At 54.8% G+C, this 25,756-nt stretch overlaps 1 protein-coding gene across 1 annotated transcript in view; it reads right to left on the bottom strand.

Annotated features, from left to right (window-relative positions):
- Window positions 1-25,756, bottom strand: part of slc50a1 (solute carrier family 50 member 1) — an 80,257-nt gene that overhangs the window by 53,605 nt on the left and 896 nt on the right. The window lies entirely within an intron of this gene.

Genomic DNA, 25,756 nt, shown 5'->3' on the forward strand with positions numbered 1-25,756 from the left:
CCATTCAAAGTCGTTCCCTCTTTAACTCGAAGCGAGCGGGTTTCCGAATCTCTGCCTCGAGCATTTTGAACGTAGATCATCGATATGCGATCGTCATGAATGTATCTGACTTGGGACGGATTCAGGAGAAACGTCATTCACCCTGAAAGTTGGGAGAATGTGGGACTCGCTCCCACGGGGAGTGGGGGTGAATGTGGGACTCGCTCCCACGGGGAGTGGGGGAGAATGTGGGACTCGCTCCCACGGGGAGTGGGGGGAGAATGTGGGACTGGCTCCCACAGGGAGTGGGGGAGAATGTGGGACTCGCTCCCACGGGGAGTGGGGGAGAATGTGGGACTCGCTCCCACGGGGAGTGGGGGGAGAATGTGGGACTGGCTCCCACAGGGAGTGGGGGAGAATGTGGGACTCGCTCCCACGGGGAGTGGGGGAGAATGTGGGACTCGCTCCCACGGGGAGTGGGGGGAGAATGTGGGACTGGCTCCCACAGGGAGTGGGGGAGAATGTGGGACTCGCTCCCACAGGGAGTGGGGGAGAATGTGGACTCGCTCCCACGGGGAGTGGGGGAGAATGTGGGACTCGCTCCCACGGGGAGAGGGGGGGAGAATGTGGGACTCGTCCCCACAGTGAGTGGGGGAGAATGTGGACTCGCTCCCACGGTGAGTGGGGGAGAATGTGGACTCGCTCCCACGGGGAGTGGGGGAGAATGTGGGACTCGCTCCCACAGGGAGTGGGGGAGAATGTGGGACTCGCTCCCACGGGGAGAATGTGGGACTCGCTCCCACGGGGAGAATGTGGGGCGCGCACCCACGGGGAGTGGGGGAGAATGTGGGACTCGCTCCCACGGGGAGTGGGGGGAGAATGTGGGACTCGCTCCCACGGGGAGTGGGGGAGAATGTGGGACTCGCTCCCACAGGGAGTGGGGGAGAATGTGGGACTCACTCCCACGGGGAGAGGGGGGAGAATGTGGGACTCGCTCCCACAGGGAGTGGGGGAGAATGTGGGACTCGCTCCCACAGGGAGTGGGGGAGAATGTGAGACTCGCTCCCACGGGGAGTGGGGGAGAATGTGGGACTGGCTCCCACAGGGAGTGGGGGAGAATGTGGGACTCGCTCCCACGGGGAGTGGGGAGAATGTGGGACTCGCTCCCACGGGGAGAGGGGGGGAGAATGTGGGACTCGCTCCCACAGGGAGTGGGGGGGAGAATGCTGGACTCGCTCCCACGGGGAGTGGGGGAGAATGTGGGACTCGCTCCCACAGGGAGTGGGGAGAATGTGGGACTCGCTCCCATGGGGAGTGGGGGAGAATGTGGGACTCGCTCCCACGGAGCATGGGGGGAGAATGTGGGACTCGCTCCCACAGGGAGTGGGGGAGAATGTGGGATTTGAGGGGAATAGCTGAGATTGAATGAAGGAGGAGGGGGAAGCTGGATAAACACATGAGGGAGCAGGGGAAAAGATGGATATGATGATAGGTGTGATGAACTTGGTGAGTGGGAGGAGGCTCGTGGAGCAGGAATCTCAGCATGGAGCAGAAGGGCCGAATGGCCTGGCTCCGGGTAGCAATTGGACACATCTCAAAGTGATTTACGAATCAAAAATTATTTTTGAGCAAATTTACTGACCCTCCGACAGCGCGGCGCTCCCTCAGTACTGACCCTCTGACAGTGCGGCACTCCCTCAGTACTGACCCTCTAACAGTGCAGCACTCCCTCAGTACTGACCCTCTGACAGTGCGGCGCTCCCTCAGTACTGACCCTCCCACAGTGCGGCACTCCCTCAGTAATAACCCTCTGATATGCGGCGCTCCCTCAGTACTGACCATCCCACAATGCAGCGCTCCCTCAGTACTGACCCTCCCACAGTGCGGCACTCCCTCAGTACTGACCCTCCCACAGTGCGGCGCTCCCTCAGTACTGACCCTCACACAGTGCGGCGCTCTCTCAGTACTGACCCTCTGACAGTGCGGCACTCCCTCAGTACTGACCCTCCCACAGTGCGACGCTCCCTCAGTACTGACCCTCTGACAGTGCGGCGCTCCCTCAGTACTGACCCTCCCCCAGTGCGGCGCTCCCTCAGTACTGACCCTCCCATAGTGCGGCACTCCCTCAGTACTGACCCTCCCACAGTGCGGCACTCCCTCAGTACTGACCCTCTAACAGTGCGGCGCTCCCTCAGTACTGACCCTCTGACAGTGCGGCACTCCCTCAGTACTGACCCTCCCACAGTGCGGCACTCCCTCAGTACTGACCCTCCCACAGTGCGGCGCTCCCTCAGTACTGACCCTCACACAGTGCGGCGCTCTCTCAGTACTGACCCTCTGACAGTGCGGCACTCCCTCAGTACTGACCATCCCACAGTGCGACGCTCCCTCAGTACTGACCCTCTGACAGTGCGGCGCTCCCTCAGTACTGACCCTCACCCAGTGCGGCGCTCCCTCAGTACTGACCCTCCCATAGTGCGGCACTCCCTCAGTACTGACCCTCCCACAGTGCGGCACTCCCTCAGTACTGTCCCTCTGACAGTGTGGCACTCCCTCAGTACTGACCCTCTGACAGTGCGGTGCTCCCTCAGTACTGACCCTCCGACAGTGCGGTGCTCCCTCAGTACTGACCCTCTCACAGTGCGGCACTCCCTCAGCACTGACCCTCCCACAGTGCGGCGCTCCCTCAGTACTGACCCTCCCACAGTGCAGCGCTCCCTCAGTACTGACCCTCTGACAGTGCGGCGCTCCCTCAGTACTGACCCTCTGACAGTGCAGCACTCCCTCTGTACTGACCCTCCCACAGTGCGGCACTCCCTCAGTACTGACTCTCTGACAGTGCGGCACTCCCTCGGTACTGACCCTCTGACAGTGCGGTGCTCCCTCAGCACTGACCGTCCCACAGTGCGGCTCTCCCTCAGTACTGACCCTCTGACAGTGCGGCGCTCCCTCTGCACTGACCCTCCCACAGTGCAACGTTCCCTCAATACAGACCCTCGGACAGTGCAGCGCTCCCTCAGTACTGTCCCTCCCACAGTGCGGCGTTCCCTCAGTACTGACCCTCCCACAGTGCGGCGTTCCCTCAGTACAGACCCTCGGACAGTGCGGCACTCCCTCAGTACTGACCCTCTGACAGTGCAGCGCTCCCTCAGTACTGACCCTCCCACAGTGCGGCGTTCCCTCAGTACTGACCCTCCCACAATGCGGCGCTCCCTCAGCACTGACCCTCCCACAGTGCGGCACTCCCTCAGTACTGACCCTCTGACAGTGCGGCACTCCCTCAGTACTGACCCTCCCACAGTGCGGCGTTCCCTCAGTACTGACCCTCCCACAGCGGCGCTCCCTCAGTACTGACCCTCTGACAGTGCGGCACTCCCTCAGTACTGACCCTCTGACAGTGCAGCACTCCCTCAGTACTGACCCTCTGACAGTGCAGCGTTCCCTCAGTACTGACCCTCTGACAGTGCGGCGTTCCCTCAGTACTGACCCTCTGACAGTGCGGCGCTCCCTCAGCACTGACCCTCGGACAGTGCGGCGCTCCCTCAGCACTGACCCTCGGACAGTGCGGTGCTCCCTCAGTACTGACCCTCTGACAGTGCAGCACTCCCTCAGTACTGACCCTCCCACAGTGCAGCGCTCCCTCAGTACTGACCCTCCCACAGTGCGGCACTCCCTCAGTACTGACCCTCCGCCCGCACAAAACGAACTGCGCAGAAGTTGGGGAGAAAGTTGCGCAGAAGTTAGCAGCCTGAGGCAAGAGCTGACGAGGTGACACACGAGGCGGGTCGGGGAAGATTGTTGCAGACACATTGAGCCCAGCTCTTGTGGGAAAGGACTGGGCCGAGAGAGGAGGCCCAGGCGTTTGGCTGAATATATTTTCTCTCCAAGTCGGCTGTCAGACCATCCTCTCGAGCCTCGGCCTGGCCTGTTCGAGGGGCACTCGGGACGCGAGACAGATTGAGCAAGTTGCACGGTGTGCCGGTTAATGAGGCTGCGAACAAAGGGCACCAATCAATCGTGGGGGCTTTAATTGGCCAGTTGTGGCGCGGCCTGGATCTCTCACCAGGCCTGGGACCCCGGCTGCTTGCCGCAGTCATTGCTAATGAATCGAACAGTTGACAGGAGGCGGGATGGGGATTCCAGCTTCCCTGACGCGTCGGCTCAAGCAGCGCCAGTGCAGCCGCCTCCCTCCCAGTCCCAGGCCCAGGCTCAGGCCCGGGCCCAGGCTTCTGCTGTTGTGTAGGCCGAGGCTGAAGGGTTTGTCAGAACAGTTTTCAACGGTTAACGGATGGGCCAGAAGGCCGGGATCTTGACCTCAACGTCCCCACACCCCCTCACGCCCACTTTGGCATCATGGCCTCTGCTGCAGCTGATCCGCTGTGGAAGCCCTCGCTCCCTCACCTCCAACCTGGAATTAATCTCCTGGCTCCTGTCTCAGGTTCAGCAAAATGTGGGAGTCATCAAAAGCTCTGGTGAACCCCCCTCTTTCCAAATTTCCAGCCAGACACCCATCCGCACCCCCCCCCCACATGTCCTCCAGCCCCTACACCCCCTCCCTATCTCTGTAACCTCCTCCAGCCCCTACACCCCCTCCCTATCGCTGTAACCTCCTCCAGCCCCTACACCCCCTCCCTATCTCTGAACCTCCTCCAGCCCCCTACACCCCCTCCCTATCTCTGTAACCTCCTCCAGCCCCTACACCCCCTCCCTATCTCTGTAACCTCCTCCAGCCCCTACACCCCCTCCCTATCTCTGTAACCTCCTCCAGCCCCTACACCCCTCTCCCTATCTCTGTAACCTCCTCCAGCCCCTACACCCCCTCCCTATCTCTGTAACCTCCTCCAGCCCCTACACCCCTCCCTATCTCTGTAACCTCCTCCAGCCCCTACACCCCCTCCCTATCTCTGTAACCTCCTCCAGCCCCTACACCCCCTCCCTATCTCTGTAACCTCCTCCAGCCCCTACACCCCCTCCCTATCTCTGTAACCTCCTCCAGCCCCTACACCCCCTCCCTATCTCTGTAACCTCCTCCAGCCCCTACACCCTCTCCCTATCTCTGTAACCTCCTCCAGCCCCTACACCCCCTCCCTATCTCTGTAACCTCCTCCAGCCCCTACACCCTCTCCCTATCTCTGTAACCTCCTCCAGCCCCTACACCCACTCCCTATCTCTGTAACCTCCTCCCGCCCCTACACCCCCTCCCTATCTCTGTAACCTCCTCCAGCCCCTACACCCTCTCCCGATCTCTGTAACCTCCTCCAGCCCCTACACCCCCTCCCTATCTCTGTAACCTCCTCCAGCCCCTACACCCCCTCCCAATCTCTGTAACCTCCTCCAGCTCCCTACACCCCCTCCCTATCTCTGTAACCCCCTCCAGCCCCTACACCCCCTCCCTATCTCTGTAACCTCCTCCAGCCCCTACACCCCCATCCCTATCTCTGTAACCTCCTCCAGCCCCTACATCCCCTCCCTATCTCTGTAACCCCTCCAGCCCCTACACCCCCTCCCTATCTCTGTAACCTCCTCCAGCCCCTACACCCCCTCCCTATCTCTGTAACCTCCTCCAGCCCCTACACCCCCTCCCTATCTCTGTAACCTCCTCCAGCCCCTACACCCCCTCCCTATCTCTGTAACCTCCTCCAGCCCCTACACCCCCTCCCTATCTCTGTAACCTCCTCCAGCCCCTACACCCCCTCCCTATCTCTAACCTCCTCCAGCCCCTACACCCCCTCCCTATCTCTGTAACCTCCTCCAGCCCCTACACCCCCTCCCTATCTCTGTAACCTCCTCCAGCCCCTACACCCTCTCCCTATCTCTGTAACCTCCTCCAGCCCCTACACCCTCTCCCGATCTCTGTAACCTCCTCCAGCCCCTACACCCCCTCCCAATCTCTGTAACCTCCTCCAGCCCCTACACCCCCTCCCAATCTCTGTAACCTCCTCCAGCTCCCACACCCCCTCCCTATCTCTGTAACCCCCTCCAGCCCCTACACCCCCTCCCTATCTCTGTAACCTCCTCCAGCCCCTACACCCCCATCCCTATCTCTGTAACCTCCTCCAACCCCTACATCCCCTCCCTATCTCTGTAACCCCATCCAGCCCCTACACCCCCTCCCTATCTCTGTAACCTCCTCCAGCCCCTACACCCCCTCCCATCTCTGTAACCTCCTCCAGCCCCTACACCCCCTCCCTATCTCTGTAACCCCCTCCAGCCCCTACACCCCCTCCCTATCTCTGTAACCTCCTCCAGCCCCTACACCCCCTCCCTATCTCTGTAACCTCCTGCAGCCCCTACACCCCCTCCCTATCTCTAACCTCCTCCAGCCCCTACACCCCCTCCCTATCTCCGTAACCTCCTCCAGCCCCTACACCCCCGCCCTATCTCTGTAACCTCCTCCAGCCCCTACACCCTCTCCCTATCTCTAACCTCCTCCAGCCCCTACACCCCCGCCCTATCTCTGTAACCTCCTCCAGCCCCTACACCCCTCGCTATCTCTGTAACCTCCTCCAGCCCCTACACCCCCTCCCTATCTCTGTAACCTCCTCCAGCCCCTACGCCCCCTCCCTTCTCTGTAACCTCCAGCCCCTACACCCCCTCCCTATCTCTGTAACCTCCTCCAGCCCCTACACCCCCTCCCTATCTCTGTAACCTCCTCCAGCCCCGACACCCCCTCCCTATCTCTGTAACCTCCAGCCCCTACACCCCCGCCCTATCTCTGTAACCCCCTCCAGCCCCCACACCCCCTCCCTATCTCTGTAACCTCCTCCAGCCCCTACACCCCCTCCCTATCTCTGTAACCTCCAGCCCCTACACCCCCGCCCTATCTCTGTAACCCCCTCCAGTCCCTACACCCCCTCCCTATCTCTGTAACCTCCAGCCCCTACACACCCTCCCTATCTCCGTAACTTCCTCCAGCCCCTACACCCCCTCCCTTTCTCTGTAACCTCCAGCCCCTACACCCCCTCCCTATCACTGTAACCTCCTCCAGCCCCTACACCCCCTCCCTATCTCTGTAACCTCCTCCAGCCCTTACACCCCCTCCCTATCTCTGTAACCCCCTCCAGCCCCTACACCCCCCTCCCTATCTCTGTAACCTCCTCCAGCCCCTACACCCCCTCCCTATCTCTGTAACCTCCTCCAGCCCCTACACCCCCTCCCTATCACTGTAACCTCCTCCAGCCCCTACACCCCCTCCCTATCTCTGTAACCTCCTCCAGACCCTACACCCCCTCCCTATCTCTGTAACCTCCTCCAGCCCCTACACCCCCTCCCTATCTCTGTAACCTCCTCCAGCCCCCTACACCCCCCTCCCTATCTCTGTAACCTTCTCCAGCTCCCTACACCCCCTCCCTATCTCTGTAACCTCCTCCAGCTCCCTACACCCCCCTCCCTATATCTGTAACCTCCTCCAGCACCTACACCCCCTCCCTATCTCTGTAACCCCCTCCAGCCCCTACACCCCCCTCCCTATCTCTGTAACCTCCTCCAGCCCCTACACCCCCTCCCTATCTCTGTAACCTCCAGGCCCTACACCCCCTCCCTATCTCTGTAACCCCCTCCAGCCCCTACACCCCCTCCCTATCTCTGTAACCCCCTCCAGCCCCTACACCCCCTCCCTATCTCTGTAACCTCCTCCAGCCCCTACACCCCCTCCCTATCTCTGTAACCCCCTCCAGCCCCTACACCCCCTCCCTATCTCTGTAACCTCCTCCAGCCTCTACACCCCCTCCCTATCTCTGTAACCTCCTCCAGCCCCTACACTCCCTCCCTATCTCTGTAACCTCCTCCAGCCCCTACACCCCCTCCCTATCTCTGTAACCTCCTCGATATTCGGTGGAGCGGACCTGGAACAGGCCGCGAGGTGGCCAGGCTTCCCACACTGTCGGCATCGCTGTCCTTTGTCTGGGCGTTGGCGCTTGAAGTGGGCGGAGCCAGAATTCGGACACGTCATGACGCTGACGTCAGCGCGTCCCGTGCGCCATCGCGCATGCGCAGTGCGTTCGGCCGACGTACGCACCTGCACATTAGGGTTTTCGGCCTCGTCGTTCACTCGGTCGTGGCGCGCATGCGTCTCAGGAAAATCGCGCGAAACGGCCACTCTCCTCGATATTCAGGCCTTGCATTTTTGCGATGGCCTGCACCCGTTCCACCTCCTGGGAGGCCAGTTTTTCAGTCTCCGCCGCCCTGAGGTGGGACTAACGATTCTTGGCATGCCCCTGGACAACGCACGTCTCGATAGCCACGGAGAGGGTCAGCTGTTTGGATTTGAGGAGCTGCTGCCGCAGGGAGTCGGACTGGATCCCGAAAACGATCTGATCCCCGATCATGGAATCAACCGCCGAGCCGTAATTACATGACTGCGCTAGGAAGCGGAGATGGGTCAGGAAGGACTGAAAAGGTTCATCCTTTACCCAGAAGCCTCTGCTGGAAGACGTACCGTTCAAAGCTCTCATTCACCTCAACGTCGCGGCGGCTGTCGAATTTCAGCAGAGCTGTTTTGAACTCCGTCTTGTCTTCGCCGTCGGCAAACGTCAGCGAGTTGTAGATGTGGATGGCGTGATTCCCCCCCGCGGTCGAGAGGAATAGCGCCATCTTCCTGGCATCCGATGCTGCCTCGAGGTCGGAGGCCTCGATGTACAGGAGGTACTTTTGCTTGACGATCTTCGAATTGGCGGCGAGGTTGCCGGAGATGCGGAGCTGCGGAGGAGGCTGGGTTTCGCTGGATGGCCGCTTGCTGGTCAATGATGATTCACTCGAGGAAGGTTCGGCAGCATTAATAGCGCTCTGGTACCATGATGTGTTCGGCTGGTTGCTTCGACGTTGACTGCAACTGGACGCAGGGAGGCTAGAAACAAACGTCTGACACTGGAGATGATCCAAGGCTTTAGAACATAGAACAGTACAGCACAGAACAGGCCCTTCGGCCCTCGATGTTGTGCCGAGCAATGATCACCCTACTCAAACCCATGTATCCCCCCTATACCCGCAACCCAACAACCCCCCCTTAACCTTACTTTTTAGGACACTAAGGGCAATTTAGCATGGCCAATCCACCTAACCCGCACATCTTTGGACTGTGGGAGGAAACCGGAGCACCCGGAGGAAACCCACGCACACACGGGGAGGACGTGCAGACTCCACACAGACAGTGACCCAGCCGGGAATCGAACCGGGGACCCTGGAGCTGTGAAGCATTTATGCTAACCACCATGCTACCGTGCTGCCCTTGGATCTCATAGAAACTTCCAACAGGATTAGACAGGGTAGATTCAGAAAGAATGTTCCCGATGGTGGGTGGGGGGGCTGGCTGGGGGGGGGGGGGGGGGGGGGGCGGGGGGGGGGGAGTCCAGAACGAGGGGGTCATAGTTTGAGGATGAGGGGAGGACTGAGGGGAGGAGAAATGTCTTCACCCAGGGAGGGGTGAATCCGCTCCCACCGAAAGTAGTTGAGGTCAAAACGTTGTGGGACTTGAAGAAGGCGTTAGATAGGGCAGCACGGTGGTTAGCACAATGGCTTCACAGCTCCAGAATCCCAGGTTCGATTCCCGGCTGGGTCACTGTCTTTGCGGAGTCGGCACATCCTCCCCGTGTGTGCGTGGGTTTCCTCCGGGTGCTCCGGTTTCCTCCCACAGTCCAAAGATGTGCAGGTTGGGTGGATTGGCCGTGCTAAATTGCCCCTTAGTGTCCAAAATTACCCTTAGTGTTGGGAGGGGATACTGAGTTATGGGGATAGGGTGGAGGTGTTGACCTTGGGTAGAGTGCTCTTTCCAAGAGCCGGTGCAGACTCGATGGGCCGAATGGCCTCCTTCTGCACTGTAAATTCTATGTAATAAGATACAGCTCTTGGGGCTAAAGGGATTTAGGGGGAAGGTGGGGTTAGGGTGTTGAACGTGATGATCGGTCATGATTATAATGAATGGCGGAGCAGGCTCGAAGGGCCGAATGGCCTCCTCCTGCTACTATTTTCGACGTGTGTTTCTGCGTCATCTCCTCAACCCTCGGCGGTGAAGAGTCCCACATTCACTCCCCTCTGAGGGAAGACCTCCTCACCTCCGTCCCAAACGGACCACCCCCCCCCCCCCCTCACTCTGAGATCGCGCCCTCTGCTCCGCGACTCTCCCGCAAGAGGGGAAACAACCTCTCGGCATATGGACCCTGCCAAACCCGCCGACGTGTCCCCGACAAGGTCGCCTCCCAATCCCCCAGCGGAGGACGTGCCCGCCCTACTCAACCTCTCCTCACAAGACGATCCCTCCGCGCCCGGGTGAATGGAGATCGATCAACGGGGTCGAACGCGATCTGAGAAAGAGGGGCTGATTGAAGGAGGGTGGGGGGGGGTGAGGTCAGCCCCTTGCTCCGACGCTACGAGTGTTAGGGGAGGGGGACGTGGGGGGGGGGAGGGGGGGAGGGGGAAGTGTACGCTCTCGGTTTATTTATCCCTCAGTGGCTACGAAGTAGACTGTACCTTCCGCCCCCACACAGCCCCAGCCCCAGCTAACCTGTGGAGATAATGGCGGTGACTTCAATACAGAGGACACCCTGCTGCGCCTGAACTGTGCAGCACATTTTGCCTGGAGTGCTACGACTGGCGGGTCAGAGTGAGCTGCTGATTGCCTCTTGTACTTCGGTGCTCTCCGCGTGCCGTCTGCTGGGAGCAGGTGGTGACAGGAGGCTCAAACGTCATTGTGAGAAACCTTTTATTATTTTTTGCGCGGGGAGGGGGGGAGGGCGGGGAGAGAGTGAAGGCGTCGGGATCGCTCCCCGGGGGAGTAGAGACGGTTGACGAGAGCGGGCGGGGTGGGGGTGAAATGAAAAATGAAAATGGCTTATTGTCACGAGTAGGCTTCAATGAAGTTACTGTGAAAAGCCCCTAGTCGCCACATTCCGCCGCCTGTCCGGGGAGGCTGGTACGGGAATCGAACCGTGCTGCTGGCCTGCTTGGTCTGCTTTAAAAGCCAGCGATTTAGACTGGTGAGCTAAACCTGGTGGGGATTTAATCGGAACTTTCAAAAGGGAGAGGGGGGGAGTCAGGTGGAATACTGGAAAGGGGAAGAGTTGACAGGGAGATGGGGTGGGGGAAGAGCAGCAAGAAAAGCCGATGAATTGGGGAGATCTTTCACAGGGCTAGCACAGCTTTGATGGTCTGAATGGCCTCGTTCTGCCTCCCACATTGCTGCCATTTCACATTCAGCCTCCAGGGGGGGCCAACTGAGTCCTCCCCTCCGTTACGAAAATCACTCAGATCCCACCTCTCTGTTCGGCCCCCCCCCCCCCTTTAACTTGTTGTCCATCGAATCCCTGTAGTGCAGGAGGAGTCCATTCAGCCCATCGAGTCGACACCGATCCTCCAAAAGAGAACCCTAACTAGGCCCACTCCCCACACCCCATCCCCATAACGCCACCTCGGGGCAAATTTAGCACGGCCGATCCACCCAACCTGTACATCTTTGGACACTAAGGGACAATTTAGCACGGCCAATCCACCTAACCTGCACATCTTTGGACACTAAGGGACAATTTAGCACAGCCAATCCACCTAACCTGTACATCTTTGGACACTAAGGGACAATTTAGCACAGCCAATCCACCTAACCTGTACATCTTTGGACACTAAGGGACAATTTAGCACGGCCAATCGACCTAACCTGTACATCTTTGGACACTAAGGGGCAATTTAGCACGGCCAATCGACCTAACCTGTACATCTTTGGACACTAAGGGGCAATTTAGCACGGCCAATCCACCTAACCTGTACATCTTTGGACACTAAGGGACAATTTAGCACGGCCAATCGACCTAACCTGTACATCTTTGGACACTAAGGGGCAATTTAGCACGGCCAATCCACCTAACCTGTACATCTTTGGACACTAAGGGACAGTTTAGCACGGCCAATCCACCTAACCTGCACATCTTTGGACACTAAGGGACAATTTAGCACGGCCAATCCACCTAACCTGCACATCTTTGGACACTAAGGGATAATTTAGAACGGCCAATCTACCTAACCTGCACATCTTTGGACACTAAGGGACAATTTAGCACGGCTAATCCACCTAACCTGCACATCTTTGGACACTAAGGGACAATTTAGCACGGCCAATCCTCCTAACCTGCACATCTTTGGGCACTAAGGGACAATTTAGCACGGCCAATCCACCTAACCTGCACATCTTTGAACACTGAGGGACAATTTAGCACGGCCAATTGACCTAACCTGCACATCTTTGAACACTGAGGGACAATTTAGCACGGCCAATTGACCTAACCTGCACATCTTTGGACACTAAGGGACAATTTAGCACGGCCAATTGACCTAACCTGCACATCTTTGGCGGTGGTACTAACCCACAGTGACGCCCCTGGAGGCACATAAAGTATGGCGGGGTGAGGGGAGGGAGGGGTATGTTTGGAGGCACAGGAACTTTAATGAAGTGGACAGAAACAGAATAGCACAGAATCAATTGTTCAGTCACAGGAGCGGAGGAAATGGCCGTTCAGATGAACGCACCTTGTTATTTACTGATCGGCTGAATGGATAATCAGAGACGTTCCGATGGAGACTGAGAGTTAGGGAGAGAGAAGAGGAATGCGGTAACATTAACTTCTCCTTCCCTCAGCGATGGTTTTTAATCAGTGCCCAGGACCAGGAGCAAGATGGCGCAGGCAGACGCCGTCCCATGTGTTTGACCGCAGGCTCTCACTCTCGCTAGGCCCGATATCAGCTTCAAGTCCCCTGCTCCACAGACTCGAGCCCCATAATCCAGTCACACACTCACACACAGTCACACACACACACACACTCACAGGCACACTCATTCACACACACAGTCACACACACACACACGCACTCACACACGTACACGCGCACACACACTCAACCACACACACACTCACAAACACACTTAACCACGCATGCACACACCTTTGGGGTGGCCCGACGCAGGAGTGGTTCACGCCATTCCGTTCCACCGGGACATCCCGCCCCGCCGGGTACGGGAGAATCCCGCCCATCGACACACACACAGTCACACTCACACACCACAATTGTGCACACACAGACACACTTACACTCAGGCACTCACACATCTACACACAAACTCACTAACACACACTCAACCCCACTTTTGTGCACTCAAGCAAACTCACAGGCACACTTGCGCACACTCACACACGCGCACACTCAGACATCCACTCACACAAACACTGTCTACTTGTTATGACCCTCTTTTTCACAGCCGAAAGCACTTAGCTGCTTTTGATGTGGTGAGGAGCACAGCAAGAGTGTTTTTAAACATTGTGGTTAGCATCAAAGCAGGCTACCTGAGATGCATTCAAGCGTGAAAGGAAACATAAATAAACAACCCACCAAGCACCTATCTCTGAAATAACAAAAATGTATTTCTGTGCGAAATGGATGGAACATTTGCATTCCAAAGACAGCCTGGGGATTTGAAGTCCTTTGATGTGTACTGGGCTTTCAAAGAAGCCTCTGACACTTGTAACAGCTGCCGCTTTAAGCACATTTGTCTGAGGCAGCAGATCTTAGGGAAGGGTAGGTGAAAAATGCAATGATTTCTCATTCTACTGCCTGAACTGTTCGACAGATTTCAGGCAGGGGGTGACTGAACTGGTGTCTCTAATGGGGGGTCTGTTGGGGTGTCTAGTGGAAGGTCACTGTTGGGGTGGTCCTTGATGGGGGGTTTCTGATGGGAGGGCTCCCGATGGTGGCACGTTGGCACAGTGGTTAGCACTGTTGTTTCACAGTGCCAGGTTCACGTCGCAGTTCACCCCCACCTCCCGACAGCCGTCGAAATGAGGGGGGGGCGTGAAGTTGATGAAAGGATTCAATAGAGTTGACGGAGAGAATCTCGATCCCTGTGGTGAGGGGGCGGGGGGGGGAGGGAATGGGAGTCCAGAACAAGGGGGAGGGGGGACAAAACCTCCAAATTCGAGCCAGGGGTGGGTGGGGATGTCAGTAAACAGTTCCTCGCAAAGCAGAGGGGTCTGGAATTCCCTCTCTCAGAAAAGCTATCGAGGCTGAGGGAGAGGGGGTTGCGGAGTCAATGGGACCTTTCCAATCTCAAGATGGGACGACTCACGTTGGGTTGAGGCGCGGGTTACGGAGCCGAAGGCGGGAAGACGGGGGTCAGGGTTCAAGAGGGCGGGGACCAACGGGACAGGCATTTCCAACGGCCAGTTTGATGGGCTGAATGGCCCTCGCCAGTTCCTTCAGGTGGGAACCTCCCCCATTCCCGATGCCAATTCTGAATTCCCAAACCTGTGTTATTTGAGGCGGGGGCATGGCACCATCGGGACAAGAGTAGAGGGGCTGAGTGGTCTCCACCTATCCCCCGAGACCCGCTTGATGATTCTAAGATGCACCACGCTGGCTGGAGAAAAAAAACCAAAAAAAAACGAGATAAAAAAAATTAGGGTTAGGGTTAGGGTTAGGGTTAGGGTTAGGGTTAGGGTTAGGGTGAGGCTGACGTTGTCGAACCCCGTCTGGAACACTAGACAAGGTCGATGAGCGACACGGGTTCGACACTCAGGCAGTCTACAATTTGCTTGACATTTATGCCGGAGTCGGAGGTCAACCTCAGGCAATCGTTAAGATAAAACACTCAGAGAATTCAGTCCAAGGAATCTCACTTCGCCCAAGGCTAGAAAGAGAGAGGGATAGACGACAGCACCAGCAAGCAATAGCAGCTGGGTCCAGCAAACCGTTACCCAAATACCACTACGTAAACCTGCACAAGACAATCAGAGCATTGTATACAGCAAAACAGATACACGGGAGTGAGTTACAGACTGGAATCTAATCGAGGGGTTCGGGGTGGTTTATATATAGAATAACAGATACCCGGGAGTGAGTTACAGACTGGAATCTAATCGAGGGGTTCAGGGTGGTTTATATATAGAATAACAGATACCCGGGTGTGAGTTACAGACTGGAATCTAATCGAGGGGTTCGGGGTGGTTTATATATAGAATAACAGATACCCGGGAGTGAGTTACAGACTGGAATCTAATCGAGGGGTTCGGGGTGGTTTATATATAGAATAACCGATACCCAGGAGTGAGTTACAGACTGGAATCTAATCGAGGGGTTCGGGGTGGTTTATATATAGAATAACAGATACCAGGGAGTGAGTTACAGACTGGAATCTAATCGAGGGGTTCAGGGTGGTTTATATATAGAATAACAGATACCCGGGAGTGAGTTACACACTGGAATCTAATCGAGGGGTTCAGGGTGGTTTATATATAGAATAACAGATACCCGGGAGTGAGTTACACACTGGAATCTAATCGAGGGGTTCAGGGTGGTTTATATATAGAATAACAGATACCCGGGAGTGAGTTACAGACTGGAATCTAATCGAGGGGTTCGGGGTGGTTTATATATAGAATAACAGATACCCGGGAGTGAGTTACAGACTGGAATCTAATCGAGGGGTTCAGGGTGGTTTATATATAGAATAACAGATACCAGGGAGTGAGTTACAGACTGGAATCTAATCGAGGGGTTCAGGGTGGTTTATATATAGAATAACAGATACCCGGGAGTGAGTTACAGATTGGAATCTAATAGAGAGGTTCGGGGTGGTTTATATATAGAATAACAGATACCCGGGAGTGAGTTACAGACTGGAATCTAATCGAGGGGTATGAGGTGGTTTATATAAAGAATAACAGATACCCGGGAGTGAGTTACAGACTGGAATCTAATCATGGGGTTCAGGGTGGTTTATATATAGAATAACAGATACCCGGGAGTGAGTTACAGACTGGAATCTAATAGAGGGGTTCGGGGTGGTTTATATATAGAATAACAGATACCCGGGAGTGAGTTACAGACTGGAATCTAATCGAGGGGTTCGGGGTGGTTTATATATAGAATAACAGATACCTGGGAGTGAGTTACAAACTGGAATCTAATAGAGAGGTTCGGGGTGGTTTATATATAGAATAACAGATACCCGGGAGTGAGTTACAAACTGGAATCTAATAGAGAGGTTCGGGGTGGTTTATATATAGAATAACAGATACCCGGGAGTGAGTTACAGACTGGAATCTAATCGAGGGATTCGGGGTGGTTTATATATAGAATAACAGATACCCGGGAGTGAGTTACAAACTGGAATCTAATAGAGAGGTTCGGGGTGGTTTATATATAGAATAACAGATACCCGGGAGTGAGTTACAAACTGAAATCTAATAGTGATGTTCGGGGTGGTTTATATATAGAATAACAGATACCTGGGAGTGAGTTACAAACTGGAATCTAATAGAGAGGTTCGGGGTGGTTTATATATAGAATAACAGATACCCGGGAGTGAGTTACAGACTGGAATCTAATCGAGGGATTCGGGGTGGTTTATATATAGAATAACAGATACCCGGGAGTGAGTTACAGACTGGAATCTAATCGAGGGGTTCGGGGTGGTTTATATATAGAATAACAGATACCCGGGAGTGAGTTACAGACTGGAATCTAATCGAGGTGTTTGGGTGGTTTATATATAGAATAACAGATACCCGGGAGTGAGTTACAGACTGGAATCTAATCGAGGGGTTCGGGTTGGTTTATATATAGAATAACAGATACCCGGGAGTGAGTTACAGACTGGAATCTAATCGAGGGGTTCAGGGTGGTTTATATATAGAATAACAGATACCTGGGAGTGAGTTACAGACTGGAATCTAATCGAGGGGTTCGGGGTGGTTTATATATAGAATAACAGATACCCGGGAGTGAGTTACAGACTGGATTCTAATCCAGGGGTTCAGGGTGGTTTATATATAGAATAACAGATACCTGGGAGTGAGTAACGGACATGTTCTGAGCGTTAATTGGTAATACCTGATTGGCCCTAATTAATGAGGTGTGGCTCAAACGATGTATGGTAATCACACTTAATCTACATATGCTAATTAAAGATATTTCACCCCTCCCTCCCCAAACCTTAATACAACCCTTGATTTGGAAGGTTTTCTGGTGAACATAAATGGTTATTAAGCAAGCGAAGATGCTAATGATTATGCTAATAAGGTCTCATTTATGAATGTAAATGTGGCTAATTAGAATATAGCCTTCAATGTAACTTACGGGAACTTCTCTGCAACAACCTTGGACAGATTAATCATCTCCACTGCCTGAGTTTCTATTCTAATTAGCACGCTAAATGAGGCCCAATCTGCATATGAAAATGACATTAATTAGGGAAATAGCAATTTAGGATTGCTATTTAAAAGGATTTTGCTGTTTTTTCTGTGGGTCCCAGATATGCCTTGCAAATGCCAACCTGACTCCCCTACCCACTTCCTGTACCTCTCCCTCTCCCCTCTGATATTGCTGTAACTGTCCCAGAATCAGTGCTGAGGGAGCTCCGCTCTGTCAGAGGGTCAGTACTGAGGGAGAGCCGCACTGTCAGAGGGTCAGTACTGAGGGAGCGCCGCACTGTCAGAGGGTCAGTACTGAGGGAGCGCCGCACTGTGGGATGGTCAGTACTGAGGGAGCGCCGCACTGTGGGAGGGTCAGTACTGAGGGAGCGCCGCACTGTGGGAGGGTCAGTACTGAGGGAGTGCCGCACTGTCAGAGGGTCAGTACTGAGGGAGTGCCGCACTGTGGGAGGGTCAGTACTGAGGGAGCGCCGCATTGTCGGAGGGTCAGTACTGAGGGAGTGCCGCACTGTCAGAGGGTCAGTGCTTAGGGAGCGCTGCACTGTCAGAGGGTCAGTACTGAGGGAGTGCCGCACTGTCAGAGGGTCAGTACTGAGGGAGCGCCGCACTGTCGGAGGGTCAGTACTGAGGGAGTGCCGCACTGTCGGAGGGTCAGTACTGAGGGAGTGCTGCACTGTCAGAGGGTCAGTACTGAGGGAGCACCGCACTGTGGGAGGGTCAGTACTGAGGGAGCGCCGCACTGTGGGAGGGTCAGTGCTGAGGGAGTGCCGCACTGTGGGAGGGTCAGTACTGAGGGAGCGCCGCACTGTCAGAGGGTCAGTACTGAGGGAGCGCCGCACTGTCAGAGGGTCAGTACTGAGGGAGCACCGCACTGTCAGAGGCTCAGTACTGAGGGAGCTCCGCACTGTCAGAGGGTCAGTACTGAGGGAGTGCCGCACTGTGGGAGGGTCAGTACTGAGGGAGTGCCGCACTGTCAGAGGGTCAGTACTGAGGGAGTGCCGCACTGTGGGAGGGTCAGTACTGAGGGAGTGCCGCACTGTCAGAGGGTCAGTACTGAGGGAGCTCCGCACTGTGGGAGGGTCAGTACTGAGGGAGTGCCACACTGTGGGAGGGTCAGTACTGAGGGAGCACTGCACTGTCAGAGGGTCAGTACTGAGGGAGTGCCGCACTGTCAGAGGGTCAGTACTGAGGGAGCACCGCACTGTGGGAGGGTCAGTACTGAGGGAGAGCCGCACTGTGGGAGGGTCAGTACTGAGGGAGCACCGCACTGTGGGAGGGTCAGTACTGAGGGAGTGCCGCACTGTCAGAGGGTCAGTACTGAGGGAGCGCCGCACTGTCAGAGGGTCAGTACTGAGGGAGCGCTGCACTGTGGGAGGGTCAGTACTGAGGGAGCGCCGCACTGTCAGAGGGTCAGTACTGAGGGAGCGCCGCACTGTCAGAGGGTCAGTACTGAGGGAGTGCCGCACTGTGGGAGGGTCAGTACTGAGGGAGCTCCGCACAGTCGGAGCTGCCGTCTTTCAGGATGTGATTTAAACTGAGGCCTCCGTCTATCCTCTCTGTAAAAATCCCCACAGGTCCTTTGGGAAGAAACGAGCATGTCACGGGAGTGGGGGGAATTCTCCACTGAAAAGTAGGAACAGATGATCTGGATCATTATCATGCAGCTGTTATGGGATCTTCCTCTGCATCAAATTGTTCCAAGATCACCACGGTGACCACAATGTTGGGATGTAGATTGGGGAGCGAGAGGGAGAGAGAGATAACGGGGAGAGAAGGAGCCAGTCAGGGAGCGAGAGATGGGGGAGAGAGAGAGAGAGAGGGATTGAGGAAAACTTGAGAACGATTGGGGAGAGACAGAGATTGGAGAGAAACAGAGAATCGCTTCACAGCGCCAGGGTCCCAGGTTCGATTCCCCGCCGAGTCACTGTCAGTGCGGAGGTTGCACGTTCTCCCCGCGTCTGCGTGGGTTTCCTCCGGATGCTCCGGTTTCCTCCCACAGTCACAAAGACGTGCAGGTTAGGTGGAGTGGCCATGATAAATTGCCCCTTAGTGTCCAAAAAAGAAGGTTGGGAGGGGTTATTGGGTTACGAGAATCAGGTGGGTGAAGGCTTAAGTGGGTCAGGGCAGACTCTATGGGCCGAATGGCCTCCTTCTGCACTGTATGTTCTAATTCTGACCCCCAATCCCATCCAATGTGATTCTTCATGGCTGGCGTTAGAATATCTGCACATCAGGGGCACCAGACAAGGATGCCCACTGTCCCCGCTGCTGTTCGCACTAGCAATCGAACCGCTAGCAATCGCGCTCAGAGCAGCAAAAAATTGGAGGGGGATCCGAAGGGGAGGTAGAGAGCACAGAGTCTCACTCTATGCGGATGATCTGCTCCTCTATATCTCGGACCCACAAAGCAGCATGGACGGAATCATCGCGCTCCTGAAAGAGTTTGGAGCCTTCTCGGGCTACAAACTCAACATGAGCAAAAGTGAGATCTTCCCATTACACCCGCAAGGGGGGGTGGGGGGGGGGGGGCAGCACTAAAGGGGCTGCCGTTCAAACAAGCCCGACATAAATTCCGCTACCTGGGGATCCAAATAGCCCATGACTGGAAAGGGATCCACAAATGGAACCTCACCAGCCTGGCGGAGGAAGTAAAAAAGGACCTGCAAAGATGGAACACACTCCCGCTCTCCCTCGCGGGGAGAGTCCAGACGATCAAAATGAACGTACTGCCCAGGTTCCTCTTCCTGTTTAGATCCATTCCGATCTACATCCCCAAGGCCTTTTTCAAAGCGCTGGACAAACATATCATGGCGTTCGTATGGGGGGGGGTAAAAATGCTAGGATCCCAAAGAAGGTCTTACAAAAAACAAAATCCAGGGGGGGGCTAGCCCTCCCGAATCTACAATTCTACCACTGGGCAGCAACAGCCGAGCGAGTAAGGGGATGGATCCAGGAGCCAGAAGCCGAGTGGGTGCGTGCGGAGGAGGCCTCCTGCATGGGGACCTCCCTCCGGGCCCTCGCCACGGCAGCACTCCCATCCCCACCCAAAAAACACTCCAGCAGCCCAGTGGTGACAGCCACCCTCCAATCCTGGAACCAACTGCGGCAGCAATCTGGCCTGACCAAAATGTCGGACAAGGCTCCCATCTGCAACAACCATAGGTTCAAACCAGCACTGACCGACGCCACCTTCAAAAGGTGGAGGCAGGACGGGGGAACACTGACAGTCAGGGACCTATACACGGACGACAGGATCGCAACACTGGACGAACTGACAGAGAAATTTCAGCTAGCTGGGGGGAACGAGCTATGGTACCTGCAGCCCAAAAACTTCCTACGAAAGGAGACAAGGACGTACCCACAACCACCACGACAGACACTACTGGAAGAACTACTGGACGCAAGTATCCTAGAGAAAGGGAACTGTAGTGACATGTATGACCGACTGGTAGATAGGGACGACACCGTACTGGACGCAACAAGGAGGAAATGGGAGGACGACCTGGGGATGGAGATGGGGACTCTGGAGCGAAGCACTGCATAGGGTCAACTCCACCTCCACGTGCGCAAGGCTCAGCCTGACGCAACTAAAAGTGGTACATAGAGCCCACTTAACAAGAAACCGTATGAGTAGGTTCTTCCCGGAGGTGGAGGACAGATGTGAACGGTGCCAAAGAGGCCCGGCCAACCACGCCCACATGTTCTGGTCTTGCCCCAGACTTGTGGAGTACTGGACAGCCTTCTTTGAGGCAATGTCCAAAGTGGTGGGAGTGAGGGTGGAGCCATGCCCGATAGTGGCGGTCTTCGGGGTTTCAGAACAGCCAGATCTATTCCTGGGGAGGAGGGCGGATGCCCTTGCCTTTGCCTCCCTGATCGCCCGCCGTAGAATCCTGTTTGGCTGGCGGTCAGCAACAACGCCCAGAGCTGCGGACTGGCTGTCCGACCTCTCGGAATCTCTCCAAATGGAGAAAATCAAATTTGCCATCCGAGGGTCGGACGACGGCTTCCACAGAACGTGGGAGCCATTCATGCAACTGTTCCGGGACCTATTTGTGGCCAATGTACAAGAGGAAGAATAGTCGGGGGAAGGTAGCGGGAGGGGGGGGGGGCTACAGGTTCGTTACGGGGGTTCGATGGCTAGCTAAGGCCCGAAACCAAGCTAAATAAACATGTTGAAGGGGGGGGGGGGGGGGGGGGGGGGGGGGCAGTTACTACTACGAAGATGCTTACCTGTAAATATGTATGTTAATTTTTGCGTGTTTGTTTTTTTTTTTCTCTCCTAACAATTTGTAATTTGTTCAATATAAAATATGAAAACTGAATAAAAACATTTATAAAAAAAAAGAATATCTGCACATCTCCAATCCTTTCCAAACTAGGAAACTCTGAAGATGGGGACCAAGGGTTACTGACCCCCCCCCCCCCCCCCAGCCCCCTCCCCATGCTTGGAAGGAGGTTGCGACTCAACAGATTACACAGCCCCCACCAAAGGACCCGACCTGTTGATTCCCTCATTTCCCCGTTCTTTATTTTTACCGTTATCGTGTTTGATCTATGGACGTCTAATGGACATGCGTCTTTAAGTTTCAGTCTCTCTCTCTTCTGTCTCTCTCTGTGCTTCAGGACAACCGTCTGAATTAAAGATTCTTTATCCTTTAACTTATGATTCTCACCCCTCTCCTCACTTCTGTGTTTGTCTGTCTTATAGAACAGTACAGCACAGAACAGGCCCTTCGGCCCTCGATGTTGTGCCGAGCCATGATCACCCTACTCAAACCCACGTATCCACCCTATACCCGTAACCCAACAACCCCCCCCCCCCTTAACCTTACTTTTATTAGGACACTACGGGCAATTTAGCATGGCCAATCTACCTAACCCGCACATCTTTGGACTGTGGGAGGAAACCGGAGCACCCGGAGGAAACCCACGCACACAGGGGGAGGACGTGCAGACTTCGCACAGACAGTGACCCAGCCGGGAATCGAACCTGGGACCCTGGAACTGTGAAGCATTTATGCTAACCACCATGCTACCCTGCTGCCCCACAGTCTTGTGTGTGTGTGTGCGTGTAGAGGGTGTGGGGCAAGTTGAAGTGGGGGAGCAGGCATTTGATTTTAGTTAACCAGTTCCATTTGCTGCATATTTCATTCTCGTTCTTGTTATAACTAAAAAATAATCGTGTTTAAACTTACAAACCGGGTGACTGTAATTATTGGGTCATCTAGGGGCCAAAGGCTTCCGGTGTTTTTCGCAGATTTATTGGTTGATTTGCTTGTGTTGGGAGTCCGGGGGGGGGGGGCTGCGGGACTGGAATTGACCATGCGCTAGCCTAGGGGCTCGTAACGAGATGAGAATGTTGGCTCGCAGTTACGGTCAGCGGCCTGGGATAGGTGCCAACGTACCGGCTGCGCCTGGGCGACCTCGCTGGGGTGCCACTTACGCAAACGTGGACCAGTCATGATGGCATCTTGCAGGGTGCGGAGGGGGGGGGGGTTCTGTGAGGCCATTAGAGGCCCCCTGGGTGGTTAGGGACAGGGCAGGGTGGTACTCCCTGGCACCCTGCCACTAGTGGGCTGGCGCACGAGGACCAGTTTGGCGGGGACTGTGGCGACGAGGCGACACGGTTCGAAAGAAGATTCAGCGAGGGGACGCTCGGAGCAGACGAGCGAGTGCATGCCTCGGATGAATGCAGGGATCCCGGAGATAGTGCGGTATCGGCATTCGCTGCGGTGACGGCTAACATGTGTATGAGTGCTGCGGTCACGTTGTTGAGGAATCCAGACGGCTGCGTTTTGGAGCCGGGGGCGCGATTAAAGCCTCGTAAAACCTTGGTCCAATGGAACATGGTTGGGTTCAGGGGATTCCCTGTGGAGTCAATGAGGTTCGAGCTCGGCAAGATATGCCTGTCGACAGATCAGCAGATTCTTTTCAAGCAATCCAGAATTGCCTCGATGGAAGGGCAGCTGGAACAAGGTGGAGCAAGGCCTGAAGGAATACAGCTCACAGCCCACCTCCTGGACACCCCCCCCCCCCCCCCCCCCCCCCCGCTACTTTCCCAGAGCAGGCGGAGAATCGCGGAGGCTCCGGTGAATCCCAGGCCGGGACCGCGAATGATATGCCAACTGTACGTGCGGAATGGAACGTACTGACGCCGAAGTGGACGCATGGAGAATTTGGCGTCGTTCTGGGGCCGTTGCTGTTTGTCATTTTTATAAATGACCTAGAGGAGGGAGCAGAAGGCTGGGTGAGTAAATTTGCAGACGACACTAAAGTCGGTGGAGTTGTAGACAGTGCGGAATGATGTTGCAGGTTACAGAGGGACATAGATAAGCTGCAGAGCTGGGCTGAGAGGTGGCAAATGGAGTTTAATGTGGAGAAGTGTGAGGTGATTCACTTTGGAAAGAATAACAGGAATGCGGAATATTTGGCTAATGGTAAAATTCTTGGTCGTGTGGATGAGCAGAGGGATCTCGGTGTCCATGTACATAGATCCCTGAAAGTTGCCACCCAGGTTGAGAGGGTTGTGAAGAAGGCCTATGGTGTGTTGGCCTTTATTGGTAGAGGGATCGAGTTCCGGAGCCATGAGGTCATGTTGCAGTTGTACAAAACTCTAGTACGGCCGCATTTGGAGTATTGCGTACAGTTCTGGTCGCCTCATTATAGGAAGGACGTGGAAGCTTTGGAACGGGTGCAGAGGAGATTTACCAGGATGTTGCCTGGTATGGAGGGAAAATCTTATGAGGAAAGGCTGATGGACTTGAGGTTGTTTTCGTTAGAGAGAAGAAGGTTAAGAGGTGACTTAATAGAGGCATACAAAATGATCAGAGGGTTAGATAGGGTGGACAGCGAGAGCCTTCTCCCGCGGATGGAGGTGGCTAGCATGAGGGGACATAGCCTTAAATTGAGGGGTAATAGATATAGGACAGGGGTCAGAGGTGGGTTTTTTACGCAAAGAGTGGTGAGGCCGTGGAATGCCCTACCTGCAACAGTAGTGAACTCGCCAACATTGAGGGCATTTAAAAGTTTATTGGATAAGCATATGGATGATAAGGGCATAGAGTAGGTTAGATGGCCTTTAGTTTTTTTTCCATGTCGGTGCAACATCGAGGGCCGAAGGGCCTGTACTGCGCTGTATCGTTCTATGTTCTAAACCCGTGCCCGCCGCAATTGCGGCGTCAAAAACACAATTCTCCGCCCAACCTCGTTTCCCGAGCCTGGCGACGGCCAATGGGGAATCCCTATTTCATCGTGGACTGACTCCTGGAGCGAGATAGCCTTCCCTCACAGTGTTGCAAAAGTAAAATAAAATAATGGAGTTTCTGTCCAGTATCCTGGTCACTCTTGGGGGCTCGTCCAGGAATCACAATGTGAAATGGCAGGAGGGGACCGAGTTGAGAAGAAGGGAGAGCTGGTGGGGAATTCGGATTCCGCCTAATAATAATAATAATCTTTAGTCGGCTTATATTAACATTCCAATGAAGTTACTGTGAAAATCCCCTCGTCGCCACATTCCGGCGCCTGTTTGGGTACACAGAGGGGAAATTCAGAATGTCCAATTCGCCCAACAGCACGTCTTTCAGGGCTTGTGGGAGGAAACCGGAGCACCCGGAGGAAACCCTCTCAGGGGGAGGGGTTCAGCACTGATACCCCTTAAAACTGAATCATTAGAACGCCACTAGACTAGTTTGATATAAATTATTTCATTAAAGGATTGAGATGAATTATAGGACTTGAGTAATCATTATTAACCAGGGTGCTGGTTCTGTTGTTCTGTTTCTCACGGACAGTCAGCGCAGGCTGCTGGGATTGTACACAGCTGTCAGGATGAGGATCAATTGCTGCTTGCAGTTCTATTGGGTGAAGTTTAAACAAGGCTTGCGATGCTATTGGATAAGTTTAAAGCAGCTCCAGGGATTGGATCGTGTCCAACTGGGGTGGGCTACTGATTTTTATCCATAGAATTTACAGTGCAGAAGGAGGGCATTCGGCACATCGAGTCCGCACCGGCTCTTGGAAAGAGCACCCTACCCAATGTCAACACCTCCACCCCATCCCCACAACCCAGCAACCCCACCCAACACTCAGGGCAATTTTGGACACGAAGGGCAATTTATCACGGCCAATCCACCCTAACCCGCGCATCTTTGGACTGTGGGAGGAAACCGGAGCACCCGGAGGAAACCCACGCACACACACGGGGGAAGGATGTGCAGACTCCGCACAGACAGTGACCCAGCCGGGAATCGAACCTGGGACCCTGGAGCTGTGAAGCTATTGCGCTAACCACTCCACAATGCTACCGTGCTGCCCTTTTGAATGTGGTATAAGTACTGTGTTCTGATCTTTGTGTGGCAGAACAGGTCTTGGCCGATATCCAGTCTGTTCTTCGTGTACACGTAACAATTTTGATTAAATAAGCCCTCTTTGTCCAGGTTGTGGTGTTTTTGTTCCTCGCTGTACTGAGCTGAGACGCAGGGAACAAATCCCACGTTTTGATTTGATTTGATTTATTATTGTCACATGTATTAGTATACAGTAAAAAGTATTGTTTCTTGCATGCGGTACAAATAATGCATACTGTACATAGG

Source organism: Scyliorhinus canicula, chromosome 30 (assembly GCF_902713615.1).
Source record: "Scyliorhinus canicula chromosome 30, sScyCan1.1, whole genome shotgun sequence".
NCBI lineage: Eukaryota > Metazoa > Chordata > Chondrichthyes > Carcharhiniformes > Scyliorhinidae > Scyliorhinus > Scyliorhinus canicula.